The sequence below is a fragment of the Schistocerca gregaria genome, chromosome 7, assembly GCF_023897955.1.
Source record: "Schistocerca gregaria isolate iqSchGreg1 chromosome 7, iqSchGreg1.2, whole genome shotgun sequence".
Classification (NCBI taxonomy): domain Eukaryota; kingdom Metazoa; phylum Arthropoda; class Insecta; order Orthoptera; family Acrididae; genus Schistocerca; species Schistocerca gregaria.
Genome location: NC_064926.1, coordinates 30147599 through 30165146, shown reverse-complemented (window position 1 = coordinate 30165146; position 17548 = coordinate 30147599).

The following is a 17548-nucleotide window of genomic DNA, read 5'->3' as shown; positions in this document are numbered from 1 at the left end:
ACTTTTATGATACACAAGTAGTGAATTATAGTTTCTGGCAGACAAAAACTACACAAAACGTCGTAGATAGTGTGAGCAACTGGGAGGTAGAAGTATTGCACTATTAAGATAGCGACTTTTTCGTCACGAGAGGTATTGAATCAGAGAATACCAGTAACCTATGGAAGGAGTAACGATGAATCTCTTAAGATACACAACGAGTGACATATCGCTTCTGGCAGACTGGCCACAGTAAGAAAAAGTGGCAGACTGGGTGAGCAATTGGGACGAGTAACTATGACTCTCTTAAGGTAGCCAATGCCTCGTTACTAGGGGTTTGGATTAAGAAATCTCGAATAACCCCTAGGAGGAGAAACGATGACTCTTTTATGATACACAACTAGTGACATATCTCTTCTGGCAGACTGGCAAGTACACAAAAAGTAGGAAACAGTGTGAGCAACTGGGAGGAAGAAGTATTGCACTATTAAGATAGTGACTTTTTCGTCACGAGAGGTATTGAATCAGAGAATACGAGTAACCTATGGAGGGAGTAACGATGAATCTCTTAAGATACACAACGAGTGACATATCGCTTCTGGCAGACTGGCCAGAGTAAGAAAAAGTGGCAGACTGGGTGAGCAATTGGGACGAGTAACTATGAATCTCTTAAGGTAGCCAATGCCTCGTTACTAGGGGTTTGGATTAAGAAATCTCGAATAACCCCTAGGAGGAGAAACGTTGACTCCTTTATGATACACAACTAGTGAATTATAGTTTCTGGCAGACAAAAACTACACAAAAAGTAGTAGATTGTGTGAGCAACTGGGAGCAAGAAGTATTGCACTATTAAGATAGCGCCTTTTTCGTCACGAGAGGTATTGAATCAGAGAATACCAGTAACCTATGGAAGGAGTAACGATGAATCTCTTAAGATACACAACGAGTGACATATCGCTTCTGGCAGACTGGCCACAGTAAGAAAAAGTGGCAGACTGGGTGAGCAATTGGGACGAGTAACTATGACTCTCTTAAGGTAGCCAATGCCTCGTTACTAGGGGTTTGGATTAAGAAATCACGAATAACCCCTAGGAGGAGAAACGTTGACTCTTTTATGGTACACAACTAGTGAATTATAGTTTCTGGCACACAAAAACTACACAAAAAGTAGTAGACTGTGTGAGCAACTGGGAGGATGAAGTATTGCACTATTAAGATAGCGACTTTTTCGTCACGAGAGGTATTGAATCAGAGAATACCAGTAACCTATGGAAGGAGTAACGATGAATATCTTAAGATACACAACGAGTGACATATCGCTTCTGGCAGACTGGCCACAGTAAGAAAAAGTGGCAGACTGGGTGAGCAATGGGGACGAGTAACTATGACTCTTCTAAGGTACCCAATGCCTCGTTACTAGGGGTTTGGATTAAGAAATCTCGAATAACCCCTAGGAGGAGAAACGATGACTCTTTTATGATACACAACTAGTGACATATCGCTTCTGGCAGACTGGCAAGTACACAAAAAGTAGGAAACAGTGTGAGCAACTGGGACTAAGAAGTATGGCACTATTAAGAAAGCCAATGTTTCGTCACGAGAGGTATTGAATCAGAGAATACGAGTAACCTATGGAGGGAGTAACGATGAATCTCTTAAGATACACAACGAGTGACATATCGCTTCTGGCAGACTGGCCACAGAAAGAAAAAGTGGCAGACTGGGTGGGCAATTGGGACGAGTATCTATGACTCTCTTAAGGTAGCCAATGCCTCGTTACTAGGGGTTTGGATTAAGAAATCTCGAATAACCCCTAGGAGGAGAAACTATGACACAACTAGTGAATTGTAGTTTCTGGCAGACAAAAACTACACAAAACGTAGTAGATAGTGTGAGCAACTGGGAGGAAGAAGTATTGCACTATTAAGATATCGACTTTTTCGTCACGAGAGGAATTGAATCAGAGAATACCAGTAACCTATGGAAGGAGTAACGATGAATATCTTAAGATACACAACGAGTGACATATCGCTTCTGGCAGACTTTCCACAGTAAGAAAAAGTGGCAGACTGGGTGAGCAATGGGGACAAGTAACTATGACTCTCTTAAGGTAACCAATGCCTCGTTACTAGGGGTTTGGATTAAGAAATCTCGAATAACCCCTAGGAGGAGAAACTATGACACAACTAGTGAATTGTAGTTTCTGGCAGACAAAAACTACACAAAACGTAGTAGTGTGAGCAACTGGGAGGAAGAAGTATTGCACTATTAAGATATCGACTTTTTCGTCACGAGAGGAATTGAATCAGAGAATACCAGTAACCTATGGAAGGAGTAACGATGAATATCTTAAGATACACAACGAGTGACATATCGCTTCTGGCAGACTTTCCACAGTAAGAAAAAGTGGCAGACTGGGTGAGCAATGGGGACAAGTAACTATGACTCTCTTAAGGTAACCAATGCCTCGTTACTAGGGGTTTGGATTAAGAAATCTCGAATAACCCCTAGGAGGAGAAACGATGACTCTTTTATGATACACAACTAGTGACATATCGCTTTTGGCAGACTGGCAAGTACACAAAAAGTAGGAAACAGTGTGAGCAACTGGGACTAAGAAGTATGGCACTATTAAGAAAGCCAATGTTTCGTCACGAGAGGTATTGAATCAGAGAATACGAGTAACCTATGGAGGGAGTAACGATGAATCTCTTGAGATACACAACGAGTGACATATCGCTTCTGGCAGACTTGCCACAGTAAGAAAAAGTGGCAGACTGGGTGAGCAATTGGGACGAGTAACTATGACTCTCTTAAGGTAGCCAATGCCTTGTTACTAGGGGTTTGGATTAAGAAATCTCGAATAACCCCTAGGAGGAGAAACGATGACTCTTTTATGATACACAACTAGTGACATATCTCTTCTGGCAGACTGGCAAGTACACAAAAAGTAGGAAACAGTGTGAGCAACTGGGAGGAAGAAGTATTGCACTATTAAGATAGCGACTTTTTCGTCACGAGAGGTATTGAATCAGAGAATACCAGTAATCTATGGAAGGAGTAACGATGAATCTCTTAAGATACACAACGAGTGACATATCGCTTCTGGCAGACTGGCCACAGTAAGAAAAAGTGGCAGACTGGGTGAGTAATTGGGACGAGCAACTATGACTCTCTTAAGGTAGCTAATGCCTCGTAACTAGGGGTTTGGATTAAGAAATCTCGAATAACCACTAGGAGGAGAAACGTTGACTCCTTTATGATACACAACTAGTGAATTATAGTTTCTGGCAGATAAAAACTACACAAAAAGTAGTAGACTGTGTGAGCAACTGGGAGCAAGAAGTATTGCACTATTAAGATAGCGCCTTTTTCGTCACGAGAGGTATTGAATCAGAGAATACCAGTAACCTATGGAAGGAGTAACGATGAATCTCTTAAGATACACAACGAGTGACATATCGCTTCTGGCAGACTGGCCACAGTAAGAAAAAGTGGCAGACTGGGTGAGCAATTGGGACGAGTAACTATGACTCTCTTAAGGTAGCCAATGCCTCGTTACTAGGGGTTTGGATTAAGAAATCTCGAATAACCCCTAGGAGGAGAAACGTTGACTCTTTTATGGTACACAACTAGTGAATTATAGTTTCTGGCAGACAAAAACTACACAAAAAGTAGTAGACTGTGTGAGCAACTGGGAGGATGAAGTATTGCACTATTAAGATAGCGACTTTTTCGTCACGAGAGGTATTGAATCAGAGAATACCAGTAACCTATGGAAGGAGTAACGATGAATATCTTAAGATACACAACGAGTGACATATCGCTTCTGGCAGACTGGCCACAGTAAGAAAAAGTGGCAGACTGGGTGAGCAATGGGGACGAGTAACTATGACTCTCTTAAGGTAGCCAATGCCTCGTTACTAGGGGTTTGGATTAAGAAATCTCGAATAACCCCTAGGAGGAGAAACGATGACACTTTTATGATACACAAGTAGTGAATTATAGTTTCTGTCAGACAAAAACTACACAAAACGTCGTAGATAGTGTGAGCAACTGGGAGGAAGAAGTATTGCACTATTAAGATAGCGACTTTTTCGTCACGAGAGGTATTGAATCAGAGAATACCAGTAACCTATGGAAGGAGTAACGATGAATCTCTTAAGATACACAACGAGTGACATATCGCTTCTGGCTGACTGGCCACAGTAAGAAAAAGTGGCAGACAGGGTGAGCAATTGTAACGAGTAACTATGACTCTCTTAAGGTAGCCAATGCCTCGTTACTAGGGGTTTGGATTAAGTAATCTCGAATAACCCCTAGGAGGAGAAACGATGACTCTTTTATGATACACAACGAGTGACATATCGCTTCTGGCAGACTGGCCACAGTAAGAACAAGTGGCAGACTGGGTGAGCAATTTGGACGAGTAACTATGACTCTCTTAAGGTAGCCAATGCCTCGTTACTAGGGGTTTGGATTAAGAAATCTCGAATAATCCCTAGGAGGTGAAACGATGACTGTTTTTTGATACACAACTAGTGACATATCGCTTCTGGCAGACTGGCAAGTACACAAAAAGTAGTAAACTGTGTGAGCAACTGGGAGGAAGAAGTATGGCAATATTAAGAAAGCCAATGTTTCGTCACGAGAGGTATTGAATCAGAGAATACGAGTAACCTATGGAGGGAGTAACGATGAATCTCTTAAGATACACAACGAGTGACATATCGCTTCTGGCAGACTGGCCACAGTAAGAAAAAGTGGCAGACTGGGTGAGCAATTGGGACGAGTAACTATGACTCTCTTAAGGTAGCCAATGACTCGTTACTAGGGGTTTGGATTAAGAAATCTCGAATAACCCCTAGGAGGAGAAACGATGACTCTTTTATGATACACAACTAGTGACATATCTCTTCTGGCAGACTGGCAAGTACACAAAAAGTAGGAAACAGTGTGAGCAACTGGGAGGAAGAAGTATTGCACTATTAAGATAGCGACTTTTTCGTCACGAGAGGTATTGAATCAGAGAATACCAGTAATCTATGGAAGGAGTAACGATGAATCTCTTAAGATACACAACGAGTGACATATCGCTTCTGGCAGACTGGCCACAGTAAGAAAAAGTGGCAGACTGGGTGAGTAATTGGGACGAGCAACTATGACTCTCTTAAGGTAGCCAATGCCTCGTTACTAGGGGTTTGGATTAAGAAATCTCGAATAACCCCTAGGAGGAGAAACGTTGACTCCTTTATGATACACAACTAGTGAATTATAGTTTCTGGCAGATAAAAACTACACAAAAAGTAGTAGACTGTGTGAGCAACTGGGAGCAAGAAGTATTGCACTATTAAGATAGCGCCTTTTTCGTCACGAGAGGTATTGAATCAGAGAATACCAGTAACCTATGGAAGGAGTAACGATGAATCTCTTAAGATACACAACGAGTGACATATCGCTTCTGGCAGACTGGCCACAGTAAGAAAATGTGGCAGACTGGGTGAGCAATTGGGACGAGCAACTATGACTCTCTTAAGGTAGCCAATGCCTCGTTACTAGGGGTTTGGATTAACAAATCTCGAATAACCCCTAGGAGGAGAAACGTTGACTCCTTTATGATACACAACTAGTGAATTATAGTTTCTGGCAGACAAAAACTACACAAAAAGTAGTAGACTGTGTGAGCAACTGGGAGAAAGAAGTATTGCACAATTAAGATAGCGCCTTTTTCGTCACGAGAGGTATTGAATCAGAGAATACCAGTAACCTATGGAAGGAGTAACGATGAATCTCTTAAGATACACAACGAGTGACATATCGCTTCTGGCAGACTGGCCACAGTAAGAAAAAGTGGCAGACTGGGTGAGCAATTGGGACGAGTAACTATGACTCTCTTAAGGTAGCCAATGCCTCGTTACTAGGGGTTTGGATTAAGAAATCTCGAATAACCCCTAGGAGGAGAAACGTTGACTCTTTTATGGTACACAACTAGTGAATTATAGTTTCTGGCAGACAAAAACTACACAAAAAGTAGTAGACTGTGTGAGCAACTGGGAGGATGAAGTATTGCACTATTAAGATAGCGACTTTTTCGTCACGAGAGGTATTGAATCAGAGAATACCAGTTACCTATGGAAGGAGTAACGATGAATATCTTAAGATACACAACGAGTGACATATCGCTTCTGGCAGACTGGCCACAGTAAGAAAAAGTGGCAGACTGGGTGAGCAATGGGGACGAGTAACTATGACTCTCTTAAGGTAGCCAATGCCTCGTTACTAGGGGTTTGGATTAAGAAATCTCGAATAACCCCTAGGAGGAGAAACGATGACACTTTTATGATACACAAGTAGTGAATTATAGTTTCTGGCAGACAAAAACTACACAAAACGTCGTAGATAGTGTGAGCAACTGGGAGGAAGAAGTATTGCACTATTAAGATAGCGACTTTTTCGTCACGAGAGGTATTGAATCAGAGAATACCAGTAACCTATGGAAGGAGTAACGATGAATCTCTTAAGATACACAACGAGTGACATATCGCTTCTGGCTGACTGGCCACAGTAAGAAAAAGTGGCAGACAGGGTGAGCAATTGTAACGAGTAACTATGTCTCTCTTAAGGTAGCCAATGCCTCGTTACTAGGGGTTTGGATTAAGTAATCTTGAATAACCCCTAGGAGGAGAAACGATGACTCTTTTATGATACACAACTAGTGACATATCGCTTCTGGCAGACTGGCCACAGTAAGAACAAGTGGCAGACTGGGTGAGCAATTTGGACGAGTAACTATGACTCTCTTAAGGTAGCCAATGCCTCGTTACTAGGGGTTTGGATTAAGAAATCTCGAATAATCCCTAGGAGGTGAAACGATGACTCTTTTTTGATACACAACTAGTGACATATCGCTTCTGGCAGACTGGCAAGTACACAAAAAGTAGTAAACTGTGTGAGCAACTGGGAGGAAGAAGTATGGCACTATTAAGAAAGCCAATGTTTCGTCACGAGAGGTATTGAATCAGAGAATACGAGTAACCTATGGAGGGAGTAACGATGAATCTCTTAAGATACACAACGAGTGACATATCGCTTCTGGCAGACTGGCCACAGTAAGAAAAAGTGGCAGACTGGGTGAGCAATTGGGACGAGTAACTATGACTCTCTTAAGGTAGCCAATGCCTCGTTACTAGGGGTTTGGATTAAGAAATCTCGAATAACCCCTAGGAGGAGAAACGATGACTCTTTTATGATACACAACTAGTGACATATCTCTTCTGGCAGACTGGCAAGTACACAAAAAGTAGGAAACAGTGTGAGCAACTGGGAGGAAGAAGTATTGCACTATTAAGATAGCGACTTTTTCGTCACGAGAGGTATTGAATCAGAGAATACCAGTAATCTATGGAAGGAGTAACGATGAATCTCTTAAGATACACAACGAGTGACATATCGCTTCTGGCAGACTGGCCACAGTAAGAAAAAGTGGCAGACTGGGTGAGCAATTGGGACGAGCAACTATGACTCTCTTAAGGTAGCCAATGCCTCGTTACTAGGGGTTTGGATTAAGAAATCTCGAATAACCCCTAGGAGGAGAAACGTTGACTCCTTTATGATACACAACTAGTGAATTATAGTTTCTGGCAGACAAAAACTACACAAAAAGTAGTAGACTGTGTGAGCAACTGGGAGCAAGAAGTATTGCACTATTAAGATAGCCCCTTTTTCGTCACGAGAGGTATTGAATCAGAGAATACCAGTAACCTATGGAAGGAGTAACGATGAATCTCTTAAGATACACAACGAGTGACATATCGCTTCTGGCAGACTGGCCACAGTAAGAAAAAGTCGCAGACTGGGTGAGCAATTGGGACGAGCAACTATGACTCTCTTAAGGTAGCCAATGCCTCGTTACTAGGGGTTTGGATTAACAAATCTCGAATAACCCCTAGGAGGAGAAACGTTGACTCCTTTATGATACACAACTAGTGAATTATAGTTTCTGGCAGACAAAAACTACACAAAAAGTAGTAGACTGTGTGAGCAACTGGGAGAAAGAAGTATTGCACTATTAAGATAGCGCCTTTTTCGTCACGAGAGGTATTGAATCAGAGAATACCAGTAACCTATGGAAGGAGTAACGATGAATCTCTTAAGATACACAACGAGTGACATATCGCTTCTGGCAGACTGGCCACAGTAAGAAAAAGTGGCAGACTGGGTGAGCAATGGGGACGAGTAACTATGACTCTCTTAAGGTAGCCAATGCCTCGTTACTAGGGGTTTGGATTAAGAAATCTCGAATAACCCCTAGGAGGAGAAACGATGACACTTTTATGATACACAAGTAGTGAATTATAGTTTCTGGCAGACAAAAACTACACAAAACGTCGTAGATAATGTGAGCAACTGGGAGGAAGAAGTATTGCACTATTAAGATAGCGACTTTTTCGTCACGAGAGGTATTGAATCAGAGAATACCAGTAACCTATGGAAGGAGTAACGATGAATCTCTTAAGATACACAACGAGTGACATATCGCTTCTGGCTGACTGGCCACAGTAAGAAAAAGTGGCAGACAGGGTGAGCAATTGTAACGAGTAACTATGTCTCTCTTAAGGTAGCCAATGCCTCGTTACTAGGGGTTTGGATTAAGTAATCTTGAATAACCCCTAGGAGGAGAAACGATGACTCTTTTATGATACACAACTAGTGACATATCGCTTCTGGCAGACTGGCCACAGTAAGAACAAGTGGCAGACTGGGTGAGCAATTTGGACGAGTAACTATGACTCTCTTAAGGTAGCCAATGCCTCGTTACTAGGGGTTTGGATTAAGAAATCTCGAATAATCCCTAGGAGGTGAAACGATGACTCTTTTTTGATACACAACTAGTGACATATCGCTTCTGGCAGACTGGCAAGTACACAAAAAGTAGTAAACTGTGTGAGCAACTGGGAGGAAGAAGTATGGCACTATTAAGAAAGCCAATGTTTCGTCACGAGAGGTATTGAATCAGAGAATACGAGTAACCTATGGAGGGAGTAACGATGAATCTCTTAAGATACACAACGAGTGACATATCGCTTCTGGCAGACTGGCCACAGTAAGAAAAAGTGGCAGACTGGGTGAGCAATTGGGACGAGTAACTATGACTCTCTTAAGGTAGCCAATGCCTCGTTACTAGGGGTTTGGATTAAGAAATCTCGAATAACCCCTAGGAGGAGAAACGATGACTCTTTTATGATACACAACTAGTGACATATCTCTTCTGGCAGACTGGCAAGTACACAAAAAGTAGGAAACAGTGTGAGCAACTGGGAGGAAGAAGTATTGCACTATTAAGATAGCGACTTTTTCATCACGAGAGGTATTGAATCAGAGAATACCAGTAATCTATGGAAGGAGTAACGATGAATCTCTTAAGATACACAACGAGTGACATATCGCTTCTGGCAGACTGGCCACAGTAAGAAAAAGTGGCAGACTGGGTGAGCAATTGGGACGAGCAACTATGACTCTCTTAAGGTAGCCAATGCCTCGTTACTAGGGGTTTGGATTAAGAAATCTCGAATAACCCCTAGGAGGAGAAACGTTGACTCCTTTATGATACACAACTAGTGAATTATAGTTTCTGGCAGACAAAAACTACACAAAAAGTAGTAGACTGTGTGAGCAACTGGGAGCAAGAAGTATTGCACTATTAAGATAGCCCCTTTTTCGTCACGAGAGGTATTGAATCAGAGAATACCAGTAACCTATGGAAGGAGTAACGATGAATCTCTTAAGATACACAACGAGTGACATATCGCTTCTGGCAGACTGGCCACAGTAAGAAAAAGTCGCAGACTGGGTGAGCAATTGGGACGAGCAACTATGACTCTCTTAAGGTAGCCAATGCCTCGTTACTAGGGGTTTGGATTAACAAATCTCGAATAACCCCTAGGAGGAGAAACGTTGACTCCTTTATGATACACAACTAGTGAATTATAGTTTCTGGCAGACAAAAACTACACAAAAAGTAGTAGACTGTGTGAGCAACTGGGAGAAAGAAGTATTGCACTATTAAGATAGCGCCTTTTTCGTCACGAGAGGTATTGAATCAGAGAATACCAGTAACCTATGGAAGGAGTAACGATGAATCTCTTAAGATACACAACGAGTGACATATCGCTTCTGGCAGACTGGCCACAGTAAGAAAATGTGGCAGACTGGGTGAGCAATTGGGACGAGCAACTATGACTCTCTTAAGGTAGCCAATGCCTCGTTACTAGGGGTTTGGATTAACAAATCTCGAATAACCCCTAGGAGGAGAAACGTTGACTCCTTTATGATACACAACTAGTGAATTATAGTTTCTGGCAGACAAAAACTACACAAAAAGTATTAGACTGTGTGAGCAACTGGGAGGATGAAGTATTGCACTATTAAGATAGCGCCTTTTTCGTCACGAGAGGTATTGAATCAGAGAATAACAGTAACCTATGGAAGGAGTAACGATGAATCTCTTAAGATACACAACGAGTGACATATCGCTTCTGGCAGACTGGCCACAGTAAGAAAAAGTGGCAGACTGGGTGAGCAATGGGGACGAGTAACTATTACTCTCTTAAGGTACCCAATGCCTCGTTACTAGAGGTTTGGATTAAGAAATCTCGGATAACCCCTAGGAAGAGAAACGATGACTCTTTTATGATACACAACTAGTGACATATCGCTTCTGGCAGACTGGCAAGTACACAAAAAGTAGAAAACAGTGTGAGCAACTGGGACTAAGAAGTATGGCACTATTAAGAAAGCCAATGTTTCGTCTTGAGAGGTATTGAATCAGAGAATACGAGTAACCTATGGAGGGAGAAACGATGAATCTCTTAAGATACACAACGAGTGACACATCGCTTCTGGCAGACTGGCCACAGTAAGAATAAGTGGCAGACTGGGTGAGCAATTGGGACGAGTAACTATGACTCTCTTAAGGTAGCCAATGCCTCGTTACTAGGGGTTTGGATTAAGAAATCTCGAATAACCCCTAGGAGGAGAAACGATGACACTTTTATGATACACAAGTAGTGAATTATAGTTTCTGGCAGACAAAAAATACACAAAACGTCGTAGATAGTGTGAGCAACTGGGAGGAAGAAGTATTGCACTATTAAGATAGCGACTTTTTCGTCACGAGAGGTATTGAATCAGAGAATACCAGTAACCTATGGAAGGAGTAACGATGAATCTCTTAAGATACACAACAAGTGACATATCGCTTCTGGCAGACTGGCCACAGTAAGAAAAAGTGGCAGACAGGGTGGGCAATTGTAACGAGTAACTATGACTCTCTTAAGGTAGCCAATGCCTCGTTACTAGGGCTTTGGATTAAGTAATCTCGAATAACCCCTAGGAGGAGAAACGATGACTCTTTTATGATACACAACTAGTGACATATCGCTTCTGGCAGACTGGCCACAGTAAGAACAAGTGGCAGACTGGGTGAGCAATTTGGACGAGTAACTATGACTCTCTTAAGGTAGCCAATGCCTCGTTACTAGGGGTTTGGATTAAGAAATCTCGAATAATCCCTAGGAGGTGAAACGATGACGCTTTTTTGATACACAACTAGTGACATATCGCTTCTGGCAGACTGGCAAGTACACAAAAAGTAGTAAACTGTGTGAGCAACTGGGAGGAAGAAGTATGGCACTATTAAGAAAGCCAATGATTCGTCACGAGAGGTATTGAATCAGAGAATACGAGTAACCTATGGAGGGAGTAACGATGAATCTCTTAAGATACACAACGAGTGACATATCGCTTCTGGCAGACTGGCCACAGTAAGAAAAAGTGGCAGACTGGGTGAGCAATTGGGACGAGTAACTATGACTCTCTTAAGGTAGCCAATGCCTCGTTACTAGGGGTTTGGATTAAGAAATCTCGAATAACCCCTAGGAGGAGAAACGATGACTCTTTTATGATACACAACTAGTGACATATCTCTTCTGGCAGATTGGCAAGTACACAAAAAGTAGGAAACAGTGTGAGCAACTGGGAGGAAGAAGTATTGCACTATTAAGATAGCGACATTTTCGTCACGAGAGGTATTGAATCAGAGAATACGAGTAACCTATGGAGGGAGTAACGATGAATCTCTTAAGATACACAACGAGTGACATATCGCTTCTGGCAGACTGGCCAGAGTAAGAAAAAGTGGCAGACTGGGTGAGCAATTGGGACGAGTAACTATGAATCTCTTAAGGTAGCCAATGCCTCGTTACTAGGGGTTTGGATTAAGAAATCTCGAATAACCCCTAGGAGGAGAAACGTTGACTCCTTTATGATACACAACTAGTGAATTATAGTTTCTGGCAGACAAAAACTACATAAAAAGTAGTAGACTGTGTGAGCAACTGGGAGCAAGAAGTATTGCACTATTAAGATAGCGCCTTTTTCGTCACGAGAGGTATTGAATCAGAGAATACCAGTAACCTATGGAAGGAGTAACGATGAATCTCTTAAGATACACAACGAGTGACATATCGCTTCTGGCAGACTGGCCACAGTAAGAAAAAGTGGCAGACTGGGTGAGCAATTGGGACGAGTAACTATGACTCTCTTAAGGTAGCCAATGCCTCGTTACTAGGGGTTTGGATTAAGAAATCTCGAATAACCCCTAGGAGGAGAAACGTTGACTCTTTTATGGTACACAACTAGTGAATTATAGTTTCTGGCACACAAAAACTACACAAAAAGTAGTAGACTGTGTGAGCAACTGGGAGGATGAAGTATTGCACTATTAAGATAGCGACTTTTTCGTCACGAGAGGTATTGAATCAGAGAATACCAGTAACCTATGGAAGGAGTAACGATGAATATCTTAAGATACACAACGAGTGACATATCGCTTCTGGCAGACTGGCCACAGTAAGAAAAAGTGGCAGACTGGGTGAGCAATGGGGACGAGTAACTATGACTCTTCTAAGGTACCCAATGCCTCGTTACTAGGGGTTTGGATTAAGAAATCTCGAATAACCCCTAGGAGGAGAAACGATGACTCTTTTATGATACACAACTAGTGACATATCGCTTCTGGCAGACTGGCAAGTACACAAAAAGTAGGAAACAGTGTGAGCAACTGGGACTAAGAAGTATGGCACTATTAAGAAAGCCAATGTTTCGTCACGAGAGGTATTGAATCAGAGAATACGAGTAACCTATGGAGGGAGTAACGATGAATCTCTTAAGATACACAACGAGCGACATATCGCTTCTGGCAGACTGGCCACAGTAAGAAAAAGTGGCAGACTGGGTGAGCAATGGGGACGAGTAACTATGACTCTCTTAAGGTAGCCAATGCCTCGTTACTAGGGGTTTGGATTAAGAAATCTCGAATAACCCCTAGGAGGAGAAACGATGACACTTTTATGATACACAAGTAGTGAATTATAGTTTCTGGCAGACAAAAACTACACAAAACGTCGTAGATAGTGTGAGCAACTGGGAGGAAGAAGTATTGCACTATTAAGATAGCGACTTTTTCGTCACGAGAGGTATTGAATCAGAGAATACCGGTAACCTATGGAGGAAGTAACGATGAATCTCTTAAGATACACAACGAGTGACATATCGCTTCTGGCTGACTGGCCACAGTAAGAAAAAGTGGCAGACAGGGTGAGCAATTGTAACGAGTAACTATGACTCTCTTAAGGTAGCCAATGCCTCGTTACTAGGGGTTTGGATTAAGTAATCTCGAATAACCCCTAGGAGGAGAAACGATGACTCTTTTATGATACACAACTAGTGACATATCGCTTCTGGCAGACTGGCCACAGTAAGAACAAGTGGCAGACTGGGTGAGCAATTTGGACGAGTAACTATGACTCTCTTAAGGTAGCCAATGCCTGGTTATTAGGGGTTTGGATTAAGAAATCTCGAATAATCCCTAGGAGGTGAAACGATGACTCTTTTTTGATACACAACTAGTGACATATCGCTTCTGGCAGACTGGCAAGTACACAAAAAGTAGTAAACTGTGTGAGCAACTGGGAGGAAGAAGTATGGCACTATTAAGAAAGCCAATGTTTCGTCACGAGAGGTATTGAATCAGAGAATACGAGTAACCTATGGAGGGAGTAACGATGAATCTCTTAAGATACACAACGAGTGACATATCGCTTCTGGCAGACTGGCCACAGTAAGAAAAAGTGGCAGACTGGGTGAGCAATTGGGACGAGTAACTATGACTCTCTTAAGGTAGCCAATGCCTCGTTACCAGGGGTTTGGATTAAGAAATCTCGAATAACCCCTAGGAGGAGAAACGATGACTCTTTTATGATACACAACTAGTGACATATCTCTTCTGGCAGACTGGCAAGTACACAAAAAGTAGGAAACAGTGTGAGCAACTGGGAGGAAGAAGTATTGCACTATTAAGATAGTGACTTTTTCGTCACGAGAGGTATTGAATCAGAGAATACGAGTAACCTATGGAGGGAGTAACGATGAATCTCTTAAGATACACAACGAGTGACATATCGCTTCTGGCAGACTGGCAAGTACACAAAAAGTAGTAAACTGTGTGAGCAACTGGGAGGAAGAAGTATGGCACTATTAAGAAAGCCAATGATTCGTCACGAGAGGTATTGAATCAGAGAATACGAGTAACCTATGGAGGGAGTAACGATGAATCTCTTAAGATACACAACGAGTGACATATCGCTTCTGGCAGACTGGCCACAGTAAGAAAAAGTGGCAGACTGGGTGAGCAATTGGGACGAGTAACTATGACTCTCTTAAGGTAGCCAATGCCTCGTTACTAGGGGTTTGGATTAAGAAATCTCGAATAACCCCTAGGAGGAGAAACGATGACTCTTTTATGATACACAACTAGTGACATATCTCTTCTGGCAGATTGGCAAGTACACAAAAAGTAGGAAACAGTGTGAGCAACTGGGAGGAAGAAGTATTGCACTATTAAGATAGCGACATTTTCGTCACGAGAGGTATTGAATCAGAGAATACGAGTAACCTATGGAGGGAGTAACGATGAATCTCTTAAGATACACAACGAGTGACATATCGCTTCTGGCAGACTCGCCAGAGTAAGAAAAAGTGGCAGACTGGGTGAGCAATTGGGACGAGTAACTATGAATCTCTTAAGGTAGCCAATGCCTCGTTACTAGGGGTTTGGATTAAGAAATCTCGAATAACCCCTAGGAGGAGAAACGTTGACTCCTTTATGATACACAACTAGTGAATTATAGTTTCTGGCAGACAAAAACTACATAAAAAGTAGTAGACTGTGTGAGCAACTGGGAGCAAGAAGTATTGCACTATTAAGATAGCGCCTTTTTCGTCACGAGAGGTATTGAATCAGAGAATACCAGTAACCTATGGAAGGAGTAACGATGAATCTCTTAAGATACACAACGAGTGACATATCGCTTCTGGCAGACTGGCCACAGTAAGAAAAAGTGGCAGACTGGGTGAGCAATTGGGACGAGTAACTATGACTCTCTTAAGGTAGCCAATGCCTCGTTACTAGGGGTTTGGATTAAGAAATCTCGAATAACCCCTAGGAGGAGAAACGTTGACTCTTTTATGGTACACAACTAGTGAATTATAGTTTCTGGCACACAAAAACTACACAAAAAGTAGTAGACTGTGTGAGCAACTGGGAGGATGAAGTATTGCACTATTAAGATAGCGACTTTTTCGTCACGAGAGGTATTGAATCAGAGAATACCAGTAACCTATGGAAGGAGTAACGATGAATATCTTAAGATACACAACGAGTGACATATCGCTTCTGGCAGACTGGCCACAGTAAGAAAAAGTGGCAGACTGGGTGAGCAATGGGGACGAGTAACTATGACTCTTCTAAGGTACCCAATGCCTCGTTACTAGGGGTTTGGATTAAGAAATCTCGAATAACCCCTAGGAGGAGAAACGATGACTCTTTTATGATACACAACTAGTGACATATCGCTTCTGGCAGACTGGCAAGTACACAAAAAGTAGGAAACAGTGTGAGCAACTGGGACTAAGAAGTATGGCACTATTAAGAAAGCCAATGTTTCGTCACGAGAGGTATTGAATCAGAGAATACGAGTAACCTATGGAGGGAGTAACGATGAATCTCTTAAGATACACAACGAGCGACATATCGCTTCTGGCAGACTGGCCACAGTAAGAAAAAGTGGCAGACTGGGTGAGCAATGGGGACGAGTAACTATGACTCTCTTAAGGTAGCCAATGCCTCGTTACTAGGGGTTTGGATTAAGAAATCTCGAATAACCCCTAGGAGGAGAAACGATGACACTTTTATGATACACAAGTAGTGAATTATAGTTTCTGGCAGACAAAAACTACACAAAACGTCGTAGATAGTGTGAGCAACTGGGAGGAAGAAGTATTGCACTATTAAGATAGCGACTTTTTCGTCACGAGAGGTATTGAATCAGAGAATACCGGTAACCTATGGAGGAAGTAACGATGAATCTCTTAAGATACACAACGAGTGACATATCGCTTCTGGCTGACTGGCCACAGTAAGAAAAAGTGGCAGACAGGGTGAGCAATTGTAACGAGTAACTATGACTCTCTTAAGGTAGCCAATGCCTCGTTACTAGGGGTTTGGTTTAAGTAATCTCGAATAACCCCTAGGAGGAGAAACGATGACTCTTTTATGATACACAACTAGTGACATATCGCTTCTGGCAGACTGGCCACAGTAAGAACAAGTGGCAGACTGGGTGAGCAATTTGGACGAGTAACTATGACTCTCTTAAGGTAGCCAATGCCTGGTTATTAGGGGTTTGGATTAAGAAATCTCGAATAATCCCTAGGAGGTGAAACGATGACTCTTTTTTGATACACAACTAGTGACATATCGCTTCTGGCAGACTGGCAAGTACACAAAAAGTAGTAAACTGTGTGAGCAACTGGGAGGAAGAAGTATGGCACTATTAAGAAAGCCAATGTTTCGTCACGAGAGGTATTGAATCAGAGAATACGAGTAACCTATGGAGGGAGTAACGATGAATCTCTTAAGATACACAACGAGTGACATATCGCTTCTGGCAGACTGGCCACAGTAAGAAAAAGTGGCAGACTGGGTGAGCAATTGGGACGAGTAACTATGACTCTCTTAAGGTAGCCAATGCCTCGTTACCAGGGGTTTGGATTAAGAAATCTCGAATAACCCCTAGGAGGAGAAACGATGACTCTTTTATGATACACAACTAGTGACATATCTCTTCTGGCAGACTGGCAAGTACACAAAAAGTAGGAAACAGTGTGAGCAACTGGGAGGAAGAAGTATTGCACTATTAAGATAGTGACTTTTTCGTCACGAGAGGTATTGAATCAGAGAATACGAGTAACCTATGGAGGGAGTAACGATGAATCTCTTAAGATACACAACGAGTGACATATCGCTTCTGGCAGACTGGCCAGAGTAAGAAAAAGTGGCAGACTGGGTGAGCAATTGGGACGAGTAACTATGAATCTCTTAAGGTAGCCAATGCCTCGTTACTAGGGGTTTGGATTAAGAAATCTCGAATAACCCCTAGGAGGAGAAACG